Source organism: Ostrinia nubilalis, chromosome 19 (assembly GCF_963855985.1).
Source record: "Ostrinia nubilalis chromosome 19, ilOstNubi1.1, whole genome shotgun sequence".
NCBI lineage: Eukaryota > Metazoa > Arthropoda > Insecta > Lepidoptera > Crambidae > Ostrinia > Ostrinia nubilalis.
In genome coordinates, this window is record NC_087106.1 from 13,839,704 (window position 1) to 13,851,759 (window position 12,056).

At 36.7% G+C, this 12,056-nt stretch overlaps 1 protein-coding gene and 6 non-coding genes across 7 annotated transcripts in view; all 7 read right to left on the reverse strand.

The window, feature by feature from the left end:
* LOC135080989 (neurobeachin-like) overlaps positions 1-12,056 on the reverse strand; it is a 737,070-nt gene that overhangs the window by 304,094 nt on the left and 420,920 nt on the right. The window lies entirely within an intron of this gene.
* On the reverse strand, positions 4,602-4,674 carry Trnaa-agc (transfer RNA alanine (anticodon AGC)). Its single transcript has one exon. It is a non-coding gene; the product is annotated as a tRNA-Ala (tRNA).
* Positions 5,381-5,453, reverse strand: Trnaa-agc (transfer RNA alanine (anticodon AGC)). The gene has a single exon. It is a non-coding gene; the product is annotated as a tRNA-Ala (tRNA).
* Trnaa-agc (transfer RNA alanine (anticodon AGC)) lies at positions 8,680-8,752 on the reverse strand. The gene has a single exon. It is a non-coding gene; the product is annotated as a tRNA-Ala (tRNA).
* Trnaa-agc (transfer RNA alanine (anticodon AGC)) lies at positions 9,507-9,579 on the reverse strand. Its single transcript has one exon. It is a non-coding gene; the product is annotated as a tRNA-Ala (tRNA).
* Trnaa-agc (transfer RNA alanine (anticodon AGC)) lies at positions 10,218-10,290 on the reverse strand. The gene has a single exon. It is a non-coding gene; the product is annotated as a tRNA-Ala (tRNA).
* Trnaa-agc (transfer RNA alanine (anticodon AGC)) lies at positions 10,924-10,996 on the reverse strand. The gene has a single exon. It is a non-coding gene; the product is annotated as a tRNA-Ala (tRNA).

Here is a 12,056-nt window from a genome sequence, read left to right on the forward strand (position 1 = left end):
GTGTCCGATCCTGCACTGCACACTTCCCGAAACTTTTACCAGATCGTCGATCCACCGGCTGTAAGAATGCTATAAGGCTACCTTACAGGCGGTCTACAATACGTTCTTGTACAGTCAACAGCACATCAAGACTGTAATTTATGGTTGCAAAACCGCTCTTATTTCATTAGTATAATGAAAGATTGGATCTCAAACTCAGAAATGAAACGACGACTGGTGTGATTTTCTTGGATTTATTTCCGTCTTCGCACGATTATTACAATAATGTCCGTTCCGCTCAGCAGCTTGATGGCAAGTGACGAGTATCTGTGCTACCTTTTTAAATGTAATAATTCACAGGCAAAGGAATAAAGTCACAGGTAATATACTAGTTCCAAAATAACAGTATCAGATACTCGTCACTGTCATTGCGTATTGTAAATACAAAAATTGTATTATTGCACATAATAAGTATAGTAATCTTACAATAAGATGCCGCAGGGTTCAGCTTGATGTACTGTCGTCTGTATATTGATTATGCAATAGGTAAAAGCTATGGTAAGCTTGTATTAATTATTATGGGTTTAATTATCGGCGGCGCACGTGATCTCGTATACCTAAGTACGAGTAGCTCCTAGCCCCAAATTATCCCTAAGTATATCGAAATTCTAACTCAAATTGGTTCAGCGATTAAGGTGAGAAAACGTAACAAACTGGTAGACTAATATTTATTACCGATTTATAGTCTACTATTAAGCTGCAGCTGTCAGATCAGGGTTTAAAAGAAAATCTTTTTCTTTCTAAATCCATAGGTGCTGCCCGGAGTACACGAAGACGACAGCGAAAAATGATCCCCGGAAAGTTTTCCGGAAGTTTTTGAGTCGCTGAGTGGAACATAACGATGACTAAGCGCACTTTGAATAGTTCCGAAGTTGAAGTCGGGGCAAGGTTGGGGTGTTTTAAGGACCTGATAACATTTGAATCTTTGGAATATTTTTACATCTCATAAAGTAAAAACTTGGCTGAGCGTACACGTTGATATTTGCAGCTTTAAAAAACTTACTGCCATTCAAAAGATGATGATTGTGCGATAAATTGTTGACATAAAATTGTTTAATAGTTCGCGATTTACCTTCTTATATCTCAAGTGCGAGTTTAAGAATTTTTATTGTAGTAAATAAGAAAGAAAATGCTCACCCACCCATCTTAATTTCTCATCAAACACCAGGACGACATAACCACACAAGAGGTTAAACTTTACACTAGTTTGCCATTGTTGTGGTGACGCCCCTTTGGGGTAGAGTGGGATGTCCACGGAATGAAAGGGCTGTGTTCCTGGTACATCCAAAGCGGTTGACAGGCCAACAGGCCTCAAAATTTACGGCCATTTTGTACACTCCGTTAGGCAGGTAGTATGCGAAACTACTTCCTCGATCCAAAATCAATTATCGAGGTGAATTTTAGGTTGAATATTGGTTGTGTTTATTATCCTAGGATGCTTCATTAGTAACTCTATTTTTGATCAAAAACACCATTATATTTCTAAAATGGAAATATGACGTTCATAATAATAGAGCAGTATCAAAATCCTAACATAATCAAACACGCTCTTGTAGTGATTTTATATCTGTACCTAATATATTTAACGTTACATAGAAACATCCGTGCCTTTTATGCTCGCCCGGTGCTTAAGATATCAAATATTATTTTTGGTAGGCTCTTGTTATTGAGTACCTGTTTATAAAAAATCCTTTAAAAAAGTAAACAAAGGCAATCAGGTAAGCCACTTAGGAACAACAAGTTATATGGCTGTAAACGAAACAAAGTCTATTTACCGAGTATAATAGAGACTGTTCGAGACAATGAGCATTCACACAATTTCTGGGTAACCCCGAGCCGTTACCCGAAACACTGCCTTTTACGCAAATTGCGTATCACCGAAAGATGAGATGATTACACTTTCTCTAACAAAAAAGGACACAAAGCACTCAGAGAAAATAATTATGCAGTATACATTTTTATTTAGGGCGTTTTAACTTCACAAAACGTGTGCCGGTTTGGGGAAATGCGCAAATTATTCGCATTCGAAGTACCAGGGTGACATAAATATGGAGAGCTCTTTTCGCACTGCATTAGGGATTTGAGGGGAGAAAATTTGGTCAGCCGACTTAGGGGTCGGTATTTGCAGCAGTTGTAATGTAAACATTTTCATAAACTGAAACCAGTGTAAGTACCTAACTGGCTGAAACTGAAAAGTCCATTAGTGAGCCTGAACTGGGTCTCTAAAACATTAAAACATACCAATATAAACGAGTTTTCATGTTTAAAGTTAGTAGAAATCGCTTATCAAGATGAGTTCAGTAATTAATGTTGTTAAGTAAAACTTTCGAATGAAAAATAGTGAAGCTGGAAAGTCCATCTGTCAGTTAGAGCCGGTACTGTAATCCCGCGACGCGGCTAATCCCGTGAGCCATCCCGGACTCCGGCCGGGACTGGAGCGGAACCGGGCATTAAGGCGGGCGGGAAGTTTATTAGTTGACTTGAGACTTGAACACTTAAGTAATGGTGTACAGCAGGAGCGTGAAGAAAGAAAATGCATTTATCTCACGAGACATAAATACGAGTATATCCGACTAGCTAGAGATTTAATCACAATTCGATCAGCGATTTAGCAGGCCTAATATAAACACAAATAAACCGAGTATGTACTCGTAACTTAGATGAAACTAATCTATAAGGTATAAAGTAGGTCGTTAAAAAACTGTATTGTATTTTTTCATAAGTTTGTATTTCCTAGACAAGAAGTAGATACAGATTTAAAATAAGTATGTGTATTTTATACCAAATAATATATTTAAAAAAAACATACGGGTCGAATTGAGAACCTCCTCCTTTTTTGAAGTCGGTTGAAAAACTTTATTCAAAGACAATGGTTTAAGACCGTTATTTATCAATGAATTGGAATTTCTAATAACTTTTATAAACAACCTTAAAGAAATTAATTACTTTGACTTGGGCCGAAACTTGGCTATTCCATTATGCAGTCTAATTCCGAAGTTTATTCCTAACTGATCAAGATTAAATCGAGTCTCATTTACAATTCGCGGGAGACTTACAATAAAATTAATACCTCAATATTTGTGTATGGAAATAAGACGGAAAAACTTATTTTACAAGCTAGCATTCAGTAGTCTTATTTACAAAAGTATAATGCTCGTTTTCACCATCAATCCCTAATTTTTAAGTGACCCCTGTGTAACTTAAAAATTAGGGATTGATGGTGAAAACGGGCATAAGTCTCATAGACTAAGTTAAATCTTAAGTGTCTAGGTAATTCTATGAATGGAGGATCTATAGGTCACAAATATGTGGGTCGTCTGCGACCCTTAAACGTTTTCTATATTCTCGCTATGATATAGATAAAAAATCTTATATCTGGATTTCAGTGCCTACTTTACTACAACTTTTATAGCACGAGTAGATGATAACTTAAACTGTTCCTGTGCGTATTGTTTTAAAGACGTTGTTGTTATTTATGAAAGTATTTTATTCAGACGAAGTTATTGAAAACTTTGCAGATCAGTCATAGCCCTCACTTGTAGACTCAGCTTTGTAACTGTGTCGCCATATTTACCTCCTCTGTTTGTTTGTCCACCGCGGACAAAGCACGCTTAATGAGTTTATCAATTTGTTGACATAGCCCCCCTTCCCCCCTCCTTCATCATACATGATGATAGGTGAATGGAATAGCGCGTGGTTTTCAGTGACGTGTAAAAGCAAATAAGTAGTAGCACAGGTAGTAGGTAGGGTCAGCGTCAAATAGTCCGTGAAACCCAAAGTGGCCAGAGAGTTGACAACACAACCTTATTTCAACTGTAACAAAGATGTCTTGCGAACTTTTTGGCTATAGACTTAGTTTTCAGTACGCGTAAAGCAAGAAAGTAGGTGGGTAATAAATGAGCCGTCTTTTTTCAGAAACAAAAAATTAAATCAGTGTATTTCATCCTACTTTTTTATTTCAGGTGATATTGATTATGAACGAGTAAATGTTCCCAAATTGCCCTATTTACGATACACGAAGAACACAAATAATGGCATATCATCAAAGATACGCTACACCGTCCCCAGCTTCACAGAAACAGACCATTACCATGTCACGCTCCAATTCAACACGTAACAATACCTAAAAAAAGAGGCTTTAAAAATCCGACAATTCCTTTAATCAAAATCTTTATGCTTTGTATCGGAGTTTTTTCCCTCCGCTTCAAAGCACACGAAAGAGACGAATATTCCTGAAAGAGGACAAAGCTAACAGACCTGTGTTCTGGCATGTTGCATTGTTTCAAATTACGCGTCTACGGCGAGAATTATTACAGTAATAAAAGGTGGAGCTAAGAACACAATGCAGAGAAAAATTACGGTCCCTCCGAGCGGTCGGCCGGCGGTCGGCGGTCGCACCCACCACCCATTACTTCATGCTCGCCTGGTAATCTGCTCTGCTTTTGCACAAGATTCGCAATGTTTTTTTTATGTTGGTCCGATAAAAAACATAAAAATTACAAATTGCCAACCATGAGTACAAATGTAACCTCCAGACATAATAAAAAAGGAAAAAAAAGGAATGGAGGCGCCGGGTATCGATCCCGGTACCTCTCGCATGCTAAGCGAGCGCTCTACCATCTGAGCTACGCCCCCGATTGGTTTATAATCTCAATTACGTGATATAATTTTAAACAATGTTGATTGTGTAACTTACTGGTAGCGCGAGTGACATTGGAAGGACTTCGAAGTCTTCGAACATTCTAATAAGAGCAAACCTGCAACGCGCTGAATTAAAGTCGAAAGTCGCACTTCGCAGATTCGATTCCCAGTTACGTTGGATTAATTCACCAGCTTGTCTTATTTTTTTCATTTCTAAGAGTACTATTACTGTACATAGTACCTAGTACCTACCTAGATTGCTAGTGTCTGCTTACTAAGATTTTCAATAACAAGATAACCTCGATATCAATTCAATATTAAGCGTTAAGTACTGTTACTATGTATTAAAAAATTGGTATTTAGGACCAATATCGATTTCTGACTGAAATAATCGGTGATCAGCAATTTAGAAGCTTTATGCCATCAACAAAAGCACTGTATTTAAATAAATAATACTTATAAATGCGAGCCTACAAAAAGCATATACAATTTTATAGAATTAATCTCCAAATGTGAATGTAACTAATTATTTAAATAGTAATGATTCTAGAAATAGGACATAATTATTATGTACTTAAACATTTTTTGTGTCCTATATCTTATTAGAACTCAACGTGGTGATCTATAAAGCTTTGTGCTCAGTCTTCATAATTTATATCAATACTATAAAACAAAAAAGCCGACTTCCGGGAATATTTCTTGGAGGCGCCGGGTATCGATCCCGGTACCTCTCGCATGCTAAGCGAGCGCTCTACCATCTGAGCTACGCCCCCGGTGGCATAACTGGCGAATTAATCCATATGTATCAGAGCTCGACAACAAAATTACGAAATAAACTGGTTACGCATGTGACATTGAAGTGAATCGGAATCAGTCCGACGTAATGGACGCTCGAAGTAGAATGATACTTTCACTTCAACGATTATTAACGGAGGTGTAGTAGTAATTTCTATGTTAATCCGTCACTTTACGCAAGATGTGTGTGACAATTTTAATGTTAATACCAAATCCCACCAAAAACATTCTGTAAAAAACTAGCCAAGTCTCGATGGAGCTGCTTGTTTATCTCTAAAAAGTAATGAAATCTAGACAAAGTCGTGCCAAGTCTATGGTTCCTTACTGCGATTTCTTTATTATTATAGTTAATGTTGTGTGACTTGGCCGTTGAAGGGTGACAAAACCAGGTGCTCCATGCATGACACCATTGCACCAATCTGTCGCCAGAACCACTACTCATTGACGATGGAAAATTTCCACTTGGAAAACGTTGATTCAACAATAACCAGTCAATTGTAGGTTTAATAAAGCTGCGTATTTCAATAATACTTATGTATGATTATCTTAATAAAGATTGTTCAACGGCCAAGTCACACAACATTAACTATAATAATAAAGAAATCGCAGTAAGGAACCATAGACTTGGCACGACTTTGTCTAGATTTCATTACTTTTTAGAGATAAACAAGCAGCTCCATCGAGACTTGGCTAGTTTTTTACAGAATGTTTTTGGTGGGATTTCACTTCTTTTTGTAGAAAGTGGCAAAATTATTTAACGTCGTCGTTTTATAGACATTTTTTTACGATATTAAACACAAATAAACTCAACGACATTTAAAATCAGAATTGTTTTAATAACATAACCTTAGCGAACCTTACAATATAATAAATGAAATCAACGAAATGCAAATTACACAACATTCAACTTAATCGACGGGGGGCTCTAGAAAGGAAAAAAATCTGGACACCGCTTGCTAGTGCTAGCGCCATCTAGCGGTGAGCGATACAGGTGAACACCACGGTGCCGGAGTAGTATTGATTGATCATGAATGTGGTGTTACTCCAGATCTTCGATTTTCCTAGTTTTTATAGTTTTCCCTTTATGTGGCCATTAAACCCTAACTCTGTACCAAATTTCAGCTCTCTGAGTTTATGGGAAGTACTAGTTCTATTTTGATGATCATCAGTGAGTGAGTGAGTGTCGTAAATGCGAAACTTTGCTGTCGCTTAACTTCGGAACCTGACCTGCAGACTTGAAATTTTGGATTTTAAGTATGTAATTATAGCTTACTAGATGACGAAAATTTCTGCGTTCTGGTTTTATCCAGAGGTTCTCAAATAGGGGCCTGAAAATGCGGCGAAATGGTTCCAGTAAAGGATGGTACGGCAGTGTTTGCTTCGCGCTCGACTTGGCGGGGGCACGAATGTAATAATTTTGTATGTAAGTAGTAGGTAAGCAGGCGTACGTACACTACACATACAGCGACCAATTACTGTCTATTTAAACTCTGCAGTAGCCAATCACCCTAACTTGTTGAACGCTGTTACGCACGTAGGTGTACAAATAATAGTAAAAAAATAGAAACTCCATGATAATATTACAAATGACCAATAAGAATAAAATACTTAACAGTTCGAGAGATTTTATATACGCCGAGAACTTGGCGCCCAACATGGTGTCCAATGTAGGGTATTAGAAACTCATAATCTAAATGAATTTATAACGATTCGTGTACTTAGTACACGTTTGAGGTAGCTTATTGTCAAGTTCTCAATATAATAACAATTGACGAACGGTGTATGTTGTGTCATAAAGTATCCTGGATCAAAAAGGAGGGAAACGATGTCCCCAAAATGTCTGGCCTCTAAATACACCGTGTTACTTTGCATTCTTGCCATATTCACAGAGATAAAAGTAGGTAACAATACCTATTATTTAAGATAAACAAGAGACTCCCATAAAGAAAGTACACTAAGATTTTAGTAAATTTGGTTTTTCAGTACAAATTGGAATAAACCAATTTTGTCTCGCACGTTCTACAGATGCAAGTGGAATAAACCTAGTGGGCGTGGCCTAGTTCTTAATTTTATGGCTTTGGGTACCAGCCTTTTTATCCAGTCATAATAACTATTTTAAAATACTCTTCAGTTGATTTCAGATTTTCCTTTCTACTTTACGGGCTTAGGACCGTCAAAAATACGTAATAATTAATAGGGTTTCAATTAATTTACAACATTGTACCCTATTTTTACAAATTAATAAATTAAGTATGAAATGAAATCACCTTATTCACAATTAATTATTTATTCATAAGTTCCTACTTACAAAGTTTACGTACTGCGAAGCAAGTGTTCAAAGTGTCCTCCGTTCTGATGAAGGCACAGTCTAGCACGGCGAAGCGTAGGTTTTTCGCTTTAGTTTTCGCAACACATAAACGTTTTGTATCACAGTTTCACTAAAACAATCCTTTCATGTAACCCGTTTACACTGTTTATCTCTTCTGCGCATACCAGTCGTTTCAAGTCACTCCAAAAATCCATTGGTGTCAGGTCCGAGGATCGTGGTGGCCAAGCTACTGGACCCCTCGTCCAATCCACTGTTCACCAAACGTATTATTCGCGCACTTGACGTCCTTATTGTGGGGGAGCACCATCCTGCTGGTAGTAGAGCATTTGGTGTAACGCTAAGGGTACGTCATCAAGCATTTCGTCTAAGACGTCTTGCAGACACTCCAAGCACCATTTTGATTAAATTATTCGTTGTTCGAATAGACTTCAGTCATTTTTGTATTATTTATAACGTGATTTGTGTTTGATGGATTTCTCAGTTTTTTACAAGTGTCAAAAAGACATTTTAAAGACAGCAGATTGCATTAGATATTTAAAAATACAATAAAAAGTAAAAAAGTCTCCATCGCCATCGCCAACAAGTGATGTGCATGCGTTACGATAATTAGTGGTGTGATTAACAGATTGTCGATAAAATAAAATACTCAAGATCAAAAAAAATTTTTTTTCGGGCATTATTTTTTTACGGATTTGTGTTCAGTATCAGTAATATAGTAAACCTCTGTAAATATGGCAAGAATGCAAAGTAACACCCTGTATACATGCTGGGAGACAAAAACATTGATTGATACTTCAGGAAATAGTGTTTGTAACAAGAAAAAACCACTTAATGTGTTGTCGAGCATTAAAAAATGACCCAATTAAAAATCTAATTGGAGGCGCCGGGTATCGATCCCGGTACCTCTCGCATGCTAAGCGAGCGCTCTACCATCTGAGCTACGCCCCCGTTGTTTGTGCACTCGAATCGTTCAATACCTATCAGGCCGATTGCTTAACGAACTGGCAGTGCAAGTGACATTGTAACGTATGACGTTGTGATTACGACCACGTGCACCCTTTCACTTACTGTGCTCGGTTAGTTGACCACTGATGTAAACAATAGCTTGAATTATAGAACTTTGTTAGAATAAAGTTCGCCTAATTTTTAAAGCTCCATTATGTTAATTGAATTGTTTGATTGTAAATAGAAAACTTATAAGGTTAGTGTTACCTATTTTACTTTTTTCTTATTTCCTATTCATATTTTATATGAACAGTCATCTGGTCAGGTAGTTCGCGTGGCGATCACCTGGTCAGATTAAGCTTATTTAAGATAGCATGTTCAAATCATGACGATGGCAAATCAATAGTTGACCAAACTTGGCGCCCAACGTGGTGTCACCCTATATAGGAGTAATCTTAATAGCTTTAAATATTTTGTTAATTAATTTACAATAGGTACTTACTTGACGTAATAATTACAAATATTATATGTAAAGACAACAAAATTGATTACCTTAGCACACTAAAAACTAATTTTGCGACAGCACGCCTTGAATGAAGTGAGTTTCAGGTTGAATTCTTTACCTAAGTTGTTGTTAGTGTGCCAAGAGAGACACATTTAGCAAAAAATCAGAGTCTAGTCTGAAAACTAGTCCTTACTTTTGAACTATGACAACCAAATGTTGCCTAATGCAAAATTGACCCAATCAAAAAGTGACTGGAGGCGCCGGGTATCGATCCCGGTACCTCTCGCATGCTAAGCGAGCGCTCTACCATCTGAGCTACGCCCCCGTTGTTTGTGCACTCGAATTGTTGCATACCTATCGAAACAAGACTGGTTACTTAATAAACTGGCTGCGCAATCGACATTGAAAACGCCTGACGTATGATCTACTTTCACAACACATGACGTATGATCTACTTTCACAACACAACAACAACACACTGGACACGCGACGAACGACGAAGCCTTTTTTCTTTATCAAGTATTTTCACATAGAGTTAAAAAGAAAAAACTGCACTTCTGTATTTATTTTTTAATAAAAGTAAATACAAATTATTAATAATCCCGATAAGCCCTCGTGGTAAGCTAAAATAACATGCTTGTGTTACGAGTGGGTTCACCATAATTATGGTCAAGCAACGGTGTTACAGACCTTGATAGAATTAATTGCAAAAATAAAAATAATAACATAAATATCCTTCTATCCTATAGGCCTTGAATCTTCACCTTCTTCTTCTTCACTCTTTGACAATACTTTAAATAAATGGATTTGCTTAGAAACACGGTAATTTAAAATGGTCGACACTGTGTAAATATTTAAAAAATAATTTATTACTCTGCAGATTTTTTTTATATTGGCGCCCAACTTGGTGCTTTTCGGAAGAGCGTATGTTAATAATAAAAAACAACATTCAGAGATTACTATTGGAGGCGCCGGGTATCGATCCCGGTACCTCTCGCATGCTAAGCGAGCGCTCTACCATCTGAGCTACGCCCCCGATGAGACTTACGGCGAATCAAGCCACCGCTTTACGCAAATTTCAAAGAAATATATTCCGGTCGTAGCGCCTCAGGCGAAGACATTGCAATATTTTAGTAGCTCCATTTGCTTCAATTTTAACTTTAAAATACTATACTACCAACTGGTATTCTTACTTGAATGATACAACAGGATTACCCCAGTCGAATATGGTGACAATGTATTTTGATGTATTTTCAACTAGCTAGGCCATTTTCTAAAGCCCGAGTGGATCTAAACTTAAAAGCAATTTGATCACTACATTTACCGCGCTCTGTGCCTATCAGTCATTCCATATCTAAATACATATAATTTTGTCCTTTACAAATTGGTTCGTTGGTTGATTTCGAACCCAGCACTGCTCCTTGTACCCCTTCCACAGTTATAGAACCCTGGTACTCACGAGAGCACCGTTTAACTAACCCTTTCATACCTTTTTATTAAACTTTGATCCTCTTTTATTGTTTCTAGTTGCCCTACGAGCATTATATGGCTGCCTGGTAACAATAAGAAGCGGCATGATCTTCCTTCCATTATTCACACTTTAAAAATATAATTTTCCAGAAGAATTTTCTCAGTAAAAAATGTATAAATCTTAAAGACAAAAGATTTTTGGAGGCGCCGGGTATCGATCCCGGTACCTCTCGCATGCTAAGCGAGCGCTCTACCATCTGAGCTACGCCCCCGTTGATAAATAAAATGAATTTTTAAATGACCACTGAAACAAATACGCATGACCTTTCGAAAAAAAACTTTCAAATCTCTCCCGCTATAGTATTCTGAACTTTAAAGCCTATAGAATGAAGTCGATTATCGAAAGTCAGTCATGGTATAATATCACAGAATCCATAAAACAATTACTACTAATGAGATACAAGACGTTATCAAACACAATCAATACGATATGTACTATCAATACAATATGTTTGTAGAACTCATAAACCTGAATCTATATTACTTAATCCGTATTCAGAATAACTAGTTGCTATGTGATTTGTATGTTTGTTTCACAAAACATATTATAAATACGGAGTAACTCCGTGATCATGGTGCCGAAATATCGGATGCTGGTAATTAAGGTACATTGTAGAAATCCCGTCAATAATAATTATTCACCCTCAAATACAATATCCATAATTATGTTTTCAGATATCAGTGTCTGTGTATTTATTCTATAAGTATGTCTTCATGAATATAATAAACATAATCAATATTTCATCACTTTAGTCACGAATAAGTAGAAAATGCACGTTTCGTGATAAAATTCGTTATAGATTATCGTAATCGACAACTGAGCTAGATTGCGATAAAATCTCCATATTAAAAAAAGACGATTGACATAATAATATGATTGCTTATTCTACTATGCATAATTAACTTCTGCGTGACCTACATTTTGATTAGACGAACCGTTTTGAATGAAATCTTCTTTCGTACATTTTAGGTTAGTTTCTAAAAGAACGTAATCGTTTTGCATCATCTGAATATTTTTGTAGTGAAATGGGTAGATAGTTGAACTCTCTTGTTCTGAATTCGCTTTCCATATGGGATACACTATAAACAACCCTTTCCTTTGTTCCTAGATTATGTGATCTAAAAGTCCTAATGGAAATATTTCATATTTTATGTTTAGGTCTATGAAAGTCTATAAAGTCTGATACTAGATAGATTCCGTGTGATGAAAATGAAGTAATTATGTTTAAATACCTCTGCCAGTACATCAAGTTGATGTGTAACTACCACCAG